At 50.4% G+C, this 14,448-nt stretch overlaps 1 protein-coding gene across 7 annotated transcripts in view; it reads left to right on the forward strand.

Moving 5' to 3' along the window:
* Positions 1–14,448, forward strand: part of FRMD4A (FERM domain containing 4A) — a 386,216-nt gene that overhangs the window by 224,114 nt on the left and 147,654 nt on the right. The window contains exon 1 of one of the 7 annotated variants that reach the window (XM_056339188.1): positions 5,600–5,735. The exons of the other annotated variants lie outside the window; for them this stretch is intronic. The gene's annotated coding sequence lies outside the window, so the exon portion shown is untranslated. Of the gene's footprint in view, positions 1–5,599; positions 5,736–14,448 lie in introns of those variants that run through there. 7 annotated transcript variants of the gene reach the window in all.

Raw genomic sequence — 14,448 nt, forward strand, 5'->3', positions numbered from 1 at the left:
CACAGTTCATCTCAGAAGTGAAGCATTTCTGTGGAAGGCTTAACTAGAAACATCTCATGGTTCACTCAGCAAACTTGGAGATCTTCTCAGTTTGAAGTGTGTTGCGCCATGGCAGTTAGTATCACATGTGCCCTGTCTCCTGAATTATTCGCAGGTCCAGATCCAGTTATATGAGTCAGGTCCTGCTCTTGAGTAATTGCATTTACTTTTCTGAATGAGGTCCCTGTGGTTTCCACCTGGCTTCCAAAGCTTGCAGCATGAATTATTGCAAGGTCACAATTCATCCCAACCAGTTATAGAGGGGAAAATGAGGTGATGGGGACAGGTTTTGCAGTGTACGCTCAACCCGCTATCTCTCTTTTGCTGACCCTGGTCTGTGGAAGAAGGTGAGGGCAGCCGGGCAGCTTAGGTGACCAGCTGGGTCATGTCAGTCCCTTTTCTACTTTCCAGCATTGAGGCGTATGCCGTGCATGGAGGATGCAGATTGTCTAAGCTGAAAAGAGATGAGGCCATGGCTTCTTCTCCAGCCAACCTACACCAGGGCTCATGGGCAGACAAGACCGTGCTGTACCCTGAGTTTCGGAGGAACCGCATGAGTTAACTCATAGGCTAACCTGACGCTTCATTTGCTAGGGCTGGCTGACTCTTACCCTCGTTAGAATAAGTCACCTGCATTGATTTACAGTGGCATTATTGTGCCTAACAGCTTGTATCACCTCTGAAAATGGATTTCAGTTCCTAAGTTCCCTAGGTCCATGTTGCTTATGAGTTAAGGGTTGTGCAATCAATGAGAGTTAGGCCCTTAAACACCTTCTGCAGTGAGGCAGGCAGTGAGATGCCTTCAGCAAATCCTAAATATTCTTTGAAAGCTTTCCCCTCACCTTCTATGGGTTTCAGATATACCATATGGGGGAAATGACATTGACTTCTGCAAAGCACTGCACCGCTTATGTATGCAAATCATTGTGTAAGTGTGAATATTACTTCATGACATGACATCTCCTCCAACCCGTTAGTGCTAATTAATGCAGTTCCGGGATAGACAATATTCATTAAATTTTTCTGAAAATACTAGAAATGTTCATGTAACAGCTCACACATTTTGATGGCACCCACGGTCCTATCACCACATTCCTTGTAAAGTATTTTGATACTTTAATTTTTGCTAACGGGAGTGGAAATGAATTGTCAACAGTAGTTCTCCAGCACAAGGCCATGGTGTTTCTTCCTTGCTTTGTTATCAGGGACCAATAAAAAGGAATAAACATGTTATCCTGGCACAGAGGCAGCTGGTTGCGGGAGGCTTCGCTCTGTGTATGTCAAAGTTAAATATTTGGGTTACTGTTCTCTTTTTGGAACTTGCCATGATATGAACCAGCTTGGAAGAAATGCAGCTATCACCTGCTTCTAATCGTTGCAATGAGAGCAGCTTTCCTGCCTCCAGACTTAATGTTTGTTACTAGGCTGTATTATTTGGGTATTGACAACTCCAGAGACCTTGTGAAATTACAGAAGCTCCTTGAAGAAAAGGACTCTTTCTATCGCTGCTGAATTATAACTAGGAATTTTAGAGAGGAATGTGCATGTAGCGAATGGTTTTGGGGGTTTTTGTTTGTTTGGGTTTTTTTCCCTGGAAGGATGCTATTGAGGAAATCTGAATTACAGCATGTATGCCTGGGAGAGGAAGAAGGGGATAAGGTGGCAGAAGGCGCTGCCTTTGCACTGCAATGCAGAAATCCTTTTGCAGACTTTAACTGATCTGGTGGGGGCTTCGGCAGCTGTTTCACTGTGCCAGCAGTGAGCCCTGCATGCATTGCAATGCTTTATCAGGCTTCAGTGTCCTCCTTTGACTTAGTGGTCCCAGAATTGGTGGTCTTGTAGCTACCAGCATCTAAGCAGCCATCTGAAGCTGTCCCAGGTACAGACACACCAGGCTGCATACCCAGTGGTGTACACCTACCTCACTGGGTGGTGCCCCCCAGTTTATCAGTTCGTTTTCCCACACATTGAACAGCCCTGAGTGCCAGCCTGTCCTCACATGTGCTTGCCCACCTGTGAAAGGAGGCTGGCACCTCTCCCTGATGTCATGGGAGTGCTGCAGGGCTCGGTTAACTGCGGCTGCAGAGCTTTGCAAGCCATGCCATACCATGCCACGTCACTGCAGGCAACAGTCGCTCTTCATCCAGGAGGCCCTGCTGCCCCAGTTCACTGATTTACCTGAAATTCGCAAGGTGGGAAGGAAGGAAACGGGTCCCAAAAGCATGATCTTCCCCTTGGAGGCTTTTCCAGCTCTCCCACCTGAGATAGGTTATCTTAATGTTGAGGTCTGCAGCCACCCTGAGAGCTTCTGTTCCTCTCCACTTGCAGACCCCAAACAGCCTGCAGCTGCTGCTCTGTACCCTCCACACATCATCTTTTCCACTTCGCTGCACTTGTAGCTCAGGGTACCACCCTGATATCAGGGAATCAGCCAAGATCTGGCCCAGGGGGTTCTAGGAAGGAGCTATGCAATGAACCAATGAGAAGATCTGGAGCAAATTCCTTGTCCAGTTCTGGGAGAAAACAACTCTTTCTGGCTGAGATTTCATAATCAACCCTTGGCAGGGACAATGCCCCACTGTCTTTCCATGTTATAAGAAACAGTCCCCGTTTCTAAGATCTTCATTAGCTTAGGTACCTACAGGATGTTATCTTCACTCAGACCAGTAATTTATTTTTATTAGAAATGTTGCATCATGAATTAGAGGATTAAGGAAATGTAGCAGGAATATCTCCCACCATTGCAGGAAATGTTAAGGCTTTGTACCAAATCATACTGAATTTCCTTTTGGGGCAGTGTTCTGCATGTGATCCTGGATGGATAGGAAAGGTCATATCCTCACAAGGCATCCGAAGAGGATGCCTTTTGCAGTTTCCCAGGTGTAATGATCCAGGCTCTCTTTCTGCATGGTGAGTCTCGAAAGCTGCAGAGGTGCCGAGCCATTGTACCTGGGAAAACCATTTCTATCCCAGATAGCTTCCATGGCATGACATCTGTCAGCCCATTGGTCTGTGACCCAGGTCCTTCCCTGGGACATGAACTAACTGATGCCCTATAGATGTTAGGGGACACCATTAGGGTGACACAGTGATGGGATGCTCCTCGGCCACCTCTGGGAGACAACCCCAGCATAACATGGAGCATGAAAAAGAATGCTTTCTTGCTAACTCCGGACTAGCCCAAAACCTCCACCTGTCTTTTGCCAAAGGAAGAGACCGGACTGTTGCAGGGAGCCTGTAATTTCAAGCTAAGTCTCATGAAACTTCCCCATACCTGTGCTGAAAGCTGAGAATTGCAATTCTGGGCGGAGTGAGCCTTGCTTTCCAATTTCTGCTGCTATGCATGAAAAAAATTACTTTCCAATTAGAGGGTTCCAATCTCTGTTGCTGCTTCTTTAACCCACCAGCTGAGTTCTATTATCACCAGCTGAATAACGCTGCACCACACCCTAGCTCTGCTCTGCCAGGAGAGGATGAGTTACCTCAAAGGGCAACATGTGCCATACAGTGATGAGGGGGGAAATTGCCTTGAGGCTTTGCTCGTTGAAGGATCATCCTGCCCCAAGGGCAAAGTCCGTTGCTTTGGCATATTCTTCTAGAGCAACAAGCACAAGCAGGCACCTGCATGGTGCACTTTTGAAGCAGCTTCACCTCCTGTTGTAGCGAAAGTCAACCTGGGAATGTGAATTTTTGTTGCTAGTTCTGGGCAGGGCTTGCGAGCACGGCTGGACTGCTGCTGAGGTTCAGGCTTACATGCTTTTCTTCACCACCACCACTGAAGATGGCAGAAGCCACTTGAGATACGTTGTGACTTTCTCTGAAGGAAATGAGCAAAACAGGATTTGGGAGGCAACTTGAAGTTTTACCCCTCTCTGAAATTATGGGTTTAAAATTCCGGGAGGCTTTGAAGTTTGTGTTTTGGCAGCTTGACCCTTGGGGGTACTTCAGTGGCTGGACTTAGATGTGGGTTAGATGCATCCAGAAAACCCAGATCTGTATCCTTGCAATGTAGCCATGCTTTTCCTGGAGCAGAGATGAATACCTTTGTTGCCTTTTGCCACTGTGTCCTGACCTTAGGATTGCCTCCAGAGCAGAGCTGGGCCACCTCAGCTGCTTGCTTTTAACCCTTGGCAGCTAGAGGCCAGAACTGCCTCTATATTTATCCCCTTGATCAAAGCCAGCTTCTTGGGTGGAGCAAGCTGGATGGGTCAGTCTGCCTGTGGCTGTATACACAGCTGTTTTTATAATGCCTGTGCCCTTAAAGATGGGATAGGGAACTGTGCTTGTGCTCTAGTATTTAGCTATTGTACCCAAAAGGACTTTGCAGCCCACTGGCCCCCCAGGCACCTTGCAGAGAAGAGGACATTAAGGCTTATGGCATCTCCATGCTGGCACGACCTTGACTTTCAGTCTGACAGCAGATCAAAATCAGAAACACCCCCAGCTGAAATCAGACATCCAGCTCATTCACCACCACCACACTGGGAGAGCAACTTTGTCATCTTCCTATGGGGCACAGAGGAAATTTCCTCTGTACTGGTTAAACCCCAGCACCATGAGCATCCTCATGGTGGCATAAATGCCAATGGAAAACAAATGAAGGAAAGAACCGCCCTCCCCCCCCCCAGCTCCCTTCCAAAGCAGACCTCCTCCCGGCCAGCCTGTGCCAGAGCAGGGTGCAATGGCACCTCAGGGTTTTACCAGGCAAGAATAGCCCCTCTCCCAGGAAGGAAACCCTGACGGAGGGGCAAAGCAGCAGCAGCGAGTCACAGCTCTAACCGCATGTGTCCTGGCGCAGGTGCTTTGTGCTGTGCTTGTTTAAACCAAAAATCAGCGCTTTTTGGAGACCCACACTATTTCCCTTCTTGATTGATCTGATTATTAGACCGTAATACCCTCGCACGAGGGCTATATAGGGCTAGTGCAGTCCTTAAGGACTCTTCATGGCCGGGCAGCATCCTCTGCCGGTGGGTGCGCTTCTACACCACCCCCAGCTGCACCCCTCTCCCGGCCGGGAGCGGCGGGGGGAACCACCAGGAGACGGGAGGGCGGCCCCAACCCCCGGGGCTGCTGCCCTCTTCTGCCTCCCTGCCGGGGCTGCCCGAGCACTCGCCGCGTCCCCCTGCTCTTGCCCCACTCCGTTATCGGCTCAACGCGCGGGTCGGGAGGGGGGCATGGCTGCCCCCGGCCCGCACCCTTCCTCCCTCCGTCCTTCCACCCCTGCATCCCTTCGTCCTCCTCCCAGAGGCGAGGGGGAGCCCAGATGCTGGCAGGCCCGAGCCGGGTTCAGCTGTTTCACATGACCCAGCGCCAACTGCTGCTCGCTGCCCTCCTCCCGCCTTCCTCCTCCTTCCTCCCCCCCCCCTCCTCCTCCTCCTCCCTCCCCGACTCCAGCCTCGCAGCCTCGTAGCGCGGCGGCGGCCGCGCAGGAGCCGGGCGCCGGGGGCCGGCAGGCGGGGAAGGGGAAGGAGAAGGGGGAAAGGAGGGTCAGGGCACCCCGGCACGGAGCATGGGACCGGCCTAGGAGCGGCCGGGAGCGAGGGCAGGGCCGCGCCGGCCCCGCGCAGCCCACGGCGGGGACGCGGGCGATGGACGCGGCGCGGTAGGAACGCGGCCTGCCGGCGCTGCGGCGGGGATGCGCTCGTCCCGGGCTCGGAGCTGAGGGGCCGACGGAGCCGCCGAGGGAGCGGGAGAAGGTAACGGGGTCTTTGTCTGCGGCGGGGAGGCGAGGCGGGCCGGGGCTCCCCTGCCAGCCCCGGCCCCGCGGGGGAAGCCCAGCCGCAGTGTGCGGGCGGCTCCACGCCCCCTCCCTCCATTTAGCTCAACCAGAGGGAAACGTGGGCAGCATCTGCCTTCGCTGTCCTTTCCAAAAACACAAAGCCCAGCCCCAAACCCCTGGATTTAGTGGGCTAGTAACGGCGGCGAGCCCGGCGGCTGGGTTTTTTTGCACGAGAGGGTGTGGGGAGGAGAAGCTGGTGCCGCGATTTCTCCCCCACCCCCCCAAGCAATCTGGATGCCTGTCCCCACTGACTGCTAAGATGGACTGCTCCTTCCCTTTCCAAATGGCTGCAGCAAGTTTAACGCAGAGCTGGGGGCTACGCAAAGGGTAAAGCCCCCCTGGCTTGTGTTTCCTTTCCTCTATCCACCTTTTGCTAAAGCTCGGGGTAGAAAAGTTGCTACGGATCCAGGGCTACAAAAGACAAATAAATGGCTCGGTGTCCAGGCTGTGCCTGCACGGGTGTATCTAGCCGCACGCCTTGCAGACATGCTCCGTGTAAGGAGCGTCTCCCGGCAGCATTGTTAGCCCACTGGCTGCTGGAGAAGGCATGAGAAAAGTTGTTTCAAGCCTCTATATAAAATTTCCAGGAGAGACAATTGTTTCTAATAATAGCCCTGGCAGCAGTTTAGCAATATAACACACACAGATACAGGAGCGAGCTAGCAAATCTCCTCTTCCAGGCAAGCCAGGTCACAGGGAAAGCTGAACTCCCAGCTTGTTGGTTTGGTTTTGGATTTTAAAACATCGTCCGGAACAAAAACCCCGGCACTGCTCGCCTTTTCTGCCGGGAAGGGGGTGTGGTGCTGGTTCCTGCGCGCCGCACTCCATGGGCACGGCTGAACTAGTGCTTCGGGTATTGAGAGAGGCTGGATCCCGGCTCTGCCCAGCCGCAGCTGGATATCGGGGTGTCTCAGACCCAGCTCCCTCTGGTTTGGCCCCCCAGGGTCTGATGAGCATCCGCCATCCGTGCATGGAGGGGGCTGTTACCAGCATGGGTGTCTGTGCCATTTTCCCTGCCTAGAATTGCCTGCCAGGCACCAGAGACATCTCGATGGAGCTAAAACTGTCAGCCTGATCCCCTTTTTCCTTGCGGTGGTGGCAGAGGGCCTGCGGGAGGGCTGCTGCCTGCGTTGCTGCCTGCACACTACCCTGAACCCGCGATGCTAACCCTGGCTGGGCAATGGTGCACCAGCTCGGCTTGGTGGCTCAGAGCTGCTTGTGTTGACCTTCCTGGCATGAGTTACTGGTAGCTTGTCCTCTTCCAACTATTAATATTTTTAAGGTGGTTTTAAGTACTGGTGTCAGGCAGGGAGGTGCCACGTGCTGCAGGAAGGAGAGCTGCTTCTGGGGCGGTTTCTGCAGCCCAGCTGTGCCGCTGAGCAAAGCGGACTGTGGCAGAAGCTGCGGGGAGCTAAGGAGATATTGCTTCTTGTAATGAGAGGGGATATGCTGAAGGGTCTTCAGCTCGGCACCACCTCACGCTGCTGCTAAGGGCAGCTGTGTCTCTCTGAGGATCAAACTGGCTGAAGGAGTTGGCACTTGTCATCCTTCACGCTGCAGGTGGCCCCATCCAAATCAGTTCCCACAGAGGGGGTAACTGTGCCAGTGGGGCATAGCATGTGGATTTATGCACTTGTGAAATAAACATTTCGTTCTTAGGTGAATTTTTGTTTTAAACACCCAGGCTAGAAATACGGGATCTCTGCCATTATTTGAGCATAGCTGCACTAGTGAGCCACTCACAACTCTTTGGGGCAAAGCTACCCATTTCTCCTGGTAGATGGTTTCTGGTGGTCCCATTGCCAGGCATCTGAACTGGTTATTGCATTAAAAATGCAAGTCAATACTTGGTGATACCTGTGGTCTCAGCATTGGTCACTCGGAGCCCGTATGGCAACGTCGCATCACTTGGTGAGGACAGCATCTTCCATAGACATCATGTCAAACTGTTTCACCAAGCCAAGAGCTTTGGTCAGTGTGTTGGGTGTTGTTAGTAGGGACATAAGACAGGAAAAGACTTCCCAAGCCATGGAGTCTAGTCCCAGGTATCACAGGTAATTACAGTGGTACATATCTCCTTCGTTGGTACTGCTGCTTGCTGTGTGAATAACGGCGGAAGGTTTGAATGCAGCTCAACAGACAGCAAAGTAAAACTGCACGGTATGGATGAGGGAGAAAAAGCTGTATTAGGGAGAATTTGAAAAGGGCTGGAGAGTGCCTGAAGTCTCGAGTGCCAGTGTGGTAGGACTGCGAAGGACAAGGAAGGGTCATGCACTGCAAGAGGTGAGACACCCAGGGGAGGTATAAAGGGGGGGTGTTGATCCAACAGCAACCAAATTCACCGTAGGGCTTAGTGGTGTCCCCTGAAGACACGGTAAGGCACTGTGTGACACACTCCTTGTGAACTAAGCAGGAGCAGGCTGGATCACTGGGACAAGCAAAGGCTGCTGTCCGGCATAGGTCCATGCTTACGCTCGGCTCCCAAGGACCTTGGGTGTCTTTCATTCAAAACACCCTAGGTTTGAGGCAGGCAGTATTCCTGTGCCTTTGAGCTGCATCCAAACTATAGCTGGGAACCATCCCACAAATGACCCATCTCTTGGGGACCTGGAGGGAGGCCGTGCTGCAGGGTGAGCCATAAGAGCAGCGACAGTGGCTCCCCAGGGTCCTCATGCTTCATTGCAGGATGGGGTGTAATTGGGCGCACAGATGGACTCCAAGGTCACTCGGCAATGCCAGTCTCTAGTCATCCTTGCCACTTTGCTCCTTCCAGCGGCTGAAGGTGCAGATTGCCCTGCAGCCACAGTGCAACCAGAGCACGGCAGCCCAGCAGGCAGCAAGGTCTGACAAGGTTAAGCTGCAGTTTAATTGCTTGCAAGCCTCCTCCAGCTCCAAATCCCAGTTTGTCCCAGCCTCTCCCAGGCCATACGGTTCCCTAAGCCAGCCGTGGATTGCCCAGCATGGCCTTGGGGACCCCTGCAGCTGACAACATCCCCTCCTATTTCTCCTTCTCCCAGACTTTTAACAACTTAATGCCCAACCCTCCTGTAAATCTCAATACGTGCTGTTTCCTAGAAAGCCACAGTTTTCCAAGGCTGCACAATGAGTTGGAGCCTCTGCCTTCTGCTCTGGAGTCCTATCAATGACCAAAAAATTACTTTGACTGCTTTTCTCTCTGATCTGATGCTGAGAAGAAACCCCAGCCAGCTATTTGATCAGCTCTGAGCTTCTGGGAGCACTTTCATGATGATGAATCACAGTCACATAGGGTTTGATCCTGCCTCTCTCCGCTCCAGATCACCTTTGCACTCCACCTACTCGTGGGTCGATGGCAGTCTGAAGGTTTGTTCCTTGCCTACATTGGGCTGTAGTAGGCTGCTTGCCAAAATGAGTAGAAGAGCCTGATGTACCTCCCCTTCCCAGTGCATCCCTGCTTCATGTCTCTATTATATTTTTCTGTGGCCCCATGGATGGTGCCAGATACTCTGAGTGCATCTCCACTGGGTGGGATGGGACTTCAGCCCTTGCCCAGCCTTGTGGTGCAAAGGACACCGAAGGAACAGGGACCATCTCGTTTCCAGTGGAGTTAACGATGCTCTTGCTGACAACCCCGTCTGGCTCCTTTCCTGGCAGGTACACCATCCTTCTGCTCTTGTCCTGAGCTTCTGTGTGACATTTTCACGTGGTGTTAAACAGTTGATGTGTCCCACCCTCAAGAAAAGATCACTAGTGGGTAGCAAAATGCTCTTTTCACTCTCTGTCTGCACTGGTGGGATGTGGTGTGACCTAGAGTAGTAATCTTTGGGAAAAGTCTTTGAGGTCAGAAAAAAGGGAGGCAAGTTGACCCTTTTTAACTGAAATTCACTGTAAAATTCAGTGTCTGCTGAAAATCTCCTAGAAAGCTGCAAACCAAGAAGAGGTTGATATTCCCATTTTGGCTACAGAAATCCTTTGTGAGTACACTTCCACATGTAACACGTAACATTTTGACAATGGCTGTTGGGCTTGCCAACCCACAATGCTCATGCTCCGTGTTTAGATTATATTTGGGTTTTTTTATTTCTTAGAAGTTCCCAGATCTCCCAACCAAAATAAATCCACCCTTGTTTGGGTTTCCTGACCGCGTGGGATCGAATGAGGTTGCAGCCATACCACACACGCTGCAAGCGCTGTTGGCATCCCATCCATCAGAGCTGAAATTTTCCATGCCGGGAAGTGCTTTGCAGATAGCAAAGCAGGCACAGGCTGACCTGGCTGCTTTCACACCAGGGTTACGCAGGACAACCCAGGGGTGGAAAGCTGCTGCATCAAGTGAGCAGCTTGGAAAGACAGCACACAAAGTCTGAAGCTGGAACGTGGTTCCTGTCCTAGAAAGGGGAGCATGGGTAGAACTCTTTTCCACCTTTAAAAACAGTTTTGTCCTTGCTCTGCATGGATGGTATCTCTCCTGGCTAACCCCAGCTAGGGTTTTGTGAAGATGCCCATCATCTCAACATGTGGCTGCCATGTGTGCTCTTGTGTACCACCAGACACTCTTATTTCCCAATGAAATGGGACACCCAAGGGGACACGGATGATTTAGGGGATATGTAATCAGATACAGTGCTTCCTTTGTGTGCTCGTGCACACCCCAGCGCAGAAGCATGCTGGAAAATAAATCTGGAAGGTAACTGCCAGTGTCTTCTGCAATTCTGAACTGGCGAGACCAAAAAAAGTCTGCAAAAAAGCACTGCCTGAAGTGGTCTGGGTTCCCTGGCATGCTTTGCGCCTTGTTGGGGGCCATTGAAGGTGTCACCTGGGCTTGTGCTGCAGGAGGCGGTGGGAATGGGGGAAGAAGGAGACTTGTGCCTGGTCATGTCCAGGGAGAGCTGGAGGGAAGCCCTGAGTTTGTCTTGCACTGTAGAAGATGATTTGTGAAACAGTCTGGGAGTACCGATGGCTGTTCTGGGGGCAATCTGCAAATCTAGAGGTACTGGGCTGTGTCCTCACTGTCTCAGCCCTGTCTCACAGTCACAGTCAATTGTGTACATGGCAGAAGGTTGGTCCAAAACACGTATTAAATCCTGGGAGCTTAAGGCTCAGGGGTGTTGGATCCAGCCGCTGAGTTTGCAGACATTGCATCAGGCTGTTCCCTCTTTGCTTCCCATCCTTAACTCTTTTGCGTCGATCCTGCACAGTATTAAAGAGCTGCTGTGTTTTCTTCAAGAAGGGAGCATCCTTCCCTGTCTCTTAAAAGGCAGAGGCATCTGCTACAAAGACAGGCTCAAGCTGAGGCATTTATTCCAGGTTCCTCCTGTGCAGAGATTGCAGGGTGTCTGTATTTATCGTGTTGTGAGGCGTCCTGATGCAGAGAGGACCCGGTCTTGCTGCACCAATCGCCGAAGCATTCTTGGTACAGGTGATGCAAAATCCCAGTATAGTCAGAAGATGAATGGGAGTATAAAAGCTCAGGCTATGTGTCCCAGAGGCAGTTTTCCCCACTTGAGCCCAGAGTGGGGCTAGCCTTAGATCTAGTCCTCAGCAGACACACAGGTGCTCAGCATCAGGAGCTATCAGGACAAGAGAAGGCAGGTAGGACCCCTTCATGCTCCTCACCCACACAGGTGTGCAGGCAGAGGCTGTGGGGAGGTCTCCTAGTCCTGGCCCCAGCTCTGCCCTGCTCAGCATGGAGTACCCTCCGGAATGAAGCATGAGCAGAAATGGTCAAACCAGACTTTTGCAACCAGAGCTCATTTCTGAAAACACCTGCATCTCTGAGGATGAGTCAGCTGCTTGTCATTTGAATGTGCTCTGCACCTCACCCTGTCCTTCTTGTGAAACCCTGTCGGGGATGATGTCCACCCAGCACCGACCCTGTCAGCTGTCACAGCTCAGGCAGAACCGCTGGCGGCTGCCCAGCCTGGGCACCAGCCGCAGCCCCGGCTCTCGACATCAAATGTATGTCAAACCCACTGATTAGCAGTGGCTGGAAACAACCCGGTGACATATTTTTCCACTGGAAACATATCAGTTCTCAGAGTGTTATTCAAAACAAGGAAAAAAAACCCCACCAAACCAATTCTGTGTATAGATTAACTTTTTACTTTTTTTTTTTTTTTCACATCTGGAATGACTTTTGCAAGTATGTTTTCTATTATGTGTTATATATAATACTGCTTAGTGCTATCTATTGATTACAGAATATCTGAGTGATGCACTGCCCAGTGCCTTGGCTCCATTGATTAGGGCAATCACCAATCGCACCTCCAAATGCTTAGTGATACAGTAGGTATAAAACACTCAATGAGTGCTAAAAGGACACTTTGAGCCCTAAATCTTAATTTGTCCTTTAAAAATATTTCACACATACTATTGCTTCCACTGCCTTGGGTCACTTCAGTCATCTTCCTATGAACCTGCATTGATTTTTTTTTTCTCCAGCAAATCACACTAGTTTCAGGAGCAAGTAAATTGTCTTGTTCTCCTCTATAACTAAACCAAACCTCCTGCAAATGTTTTCCCAGAAGACTTGGAAGCTCTCATGTAATTACCACCCTGTCTGCATGCACAAACAAGTGATATCTGGAACAGTTTGCTGAAAATATGCCATGTTTGAAGTGTGAAGCTGTACCAAAAAAAATACATTTTTATGTATGTTTACAAGGAATTTAAAAAGTCAGATGTAGGAGAGATTAATAGACATGCTAACATCTTTGGAGAAAATAACAATAATAATGTATCACTATGTACTTTAGTGCCACATGGACATTATCGTGATGGTGACTCACGGTGCTTGCCGCAGTACATAGCAAGGAATGAACCAGAAGGACCAGGATTCCCCGCGGAGAAGCTGATGTGACTTGCAAAAGGCTGCAGGGTCCATCATTGGGAAAGGGTTGCCCCGGCAGATAATTTAGAATCCTTTCCCTTAGACCATGCTTGTCCTTCATGCATAGCAAGACCTTCCCAGGACCTATCATGGTTTTCTTGAAGCATGGTTATGCTCAAAAGTTGATGAAGTACCTGTCCCAGGACCATGCTGCTTGTCTTTGTGCAAAGACCCTTTATCCTTTTTCCCTCTGAGCATCCCATCTTGGTTCTGCCATTGATATTTATTTCTTCAGGCTGCATGAGGGACTGGCAACCCAAATGATGGATCATGGCCCTTGTATGTAATGTCCAAACACTGGATGAAACTACAGAACTTGCCTTGAAGTGGTTATTATCTAGAAAATAAGTTCACCTGGAGGGGTCCAGGGGGAGGGGGGGCCAAAGAAAAGCTCGCAAAATCCAGATGATCACACAGTTTGGCTGAGCTGAGTTAGCTCAGGAGAAGTTCACATACAGGGCAAGTTTTCTTGGGTGTTAACTGGGAAGCTGGCAGCAAGGAGGATTGTCTACTTGTCTTACTCACCTAAATGTGAAGGGGGCTTGGGTTTTGCTGTTTTTTGGTGATAGTGGCACTTTTGCAGCCTTTGGGCATTACTTTGGCATACAGATGGATGGCACAGCACAGATGAACAGTTCCAAGGTCCGTAAGGCAGGATGAAGCTGTAGGCTGCCCCAGCCACTCACCTTCCACTGCCTGTAGGATGTGACCCTCTGGTTGCAATGGTTTCATATGGATCAAGCAGCTTCACAGCACCTAAAGATGCTCCTTAACGATCAGTGTGAACAGCTCGTCATCTGTTCCGTAAGGAACGATGAGCAGCTGAGCAGCACCACAGCTCTCTTCTCTCACCCAGACTTGGGGTCAGCTCCAGGCAGGAGCTGATCTACCAGGTCAATGAAGCTGTGCAGGAAAGCCTGGCAAGAGAGGATGGAAACCCCATTCCCTGCATCAATTAAAACACATTTGCACAAAAGCACTGAAAGCAGGGAAGAGCCCTGAGCTGGCGGGAGGAGGAGCAGCTGCGCCACCTCGATTGCACAATTATTTATTTATTATTTATTGTGCACACAGCCCTCACCCATCACTGGGTGCAGGCAGCATGCTGCACATGCAGAGGGGCTGTAGGAGCAGCACAGGCTTCCCAGGTAAAAGTGGAGGAGATACCTACAGAATCCCAATTTGAAGCAATGTTTTAAGAGCTGTGGTATGTTCTTTACCTAAAAACATTTGAAGCAGGTGTCTACATTGAACCACCTGCACAACTGACTGGCTGAGTCAGGGTTTATCAAGACACACTTTTCCTGAGTGCAGAAGGGGTTCCCACAGGCTAAAAATAATAAATAATACTGAAAACTCTGTCACCCCCGCTGTCATCAGCCTCAGCTCCAGAGCTCAGAGGATGCTCTGACCAACTATATCAAAGCTCCTACCCTCTCCACTCCTGTTTTGTAAAGAGTGGGGATAATGCTTGGAAGCTGATATATTTTTAAGCTGGCAACTGCTTTATTTTTTGGCCAAGAAAGGGAATGGAAAGAGTTATGAGGGCGAAAGAGTCAAATGTAGTGAATAGTATGTGTTGGGAATGCCCCCTCCTCCTCCCATCAACACCAGAAGGCAGGGAGGGCAAGAGACGTTCTGCTTCCCTTTGTATTTGAAAAGGTTTAGATCTGTATTATTTTTAAGAAAGAAAACAATACGTGACATAAACTAGCACAACCTCCATTCCAGTGAGGAAGCCAGCCTGTCCAGGAAAGGACTT

Source organism: Falco biarmicus, chromosome 5, assembly GCF_023638135.1.
Source record: "Falco biarmicus isolate bFalBia1 chromosome 5, bFalBia1.pri, whole genome shotgun sequence".
Classification (NCBI taxonomy): domain Eukaryota; kingdom Metazoa; phylum Chordata; class Aves; order Falconiformes; family Falconidae; genus Falco; species Falco biarmicus.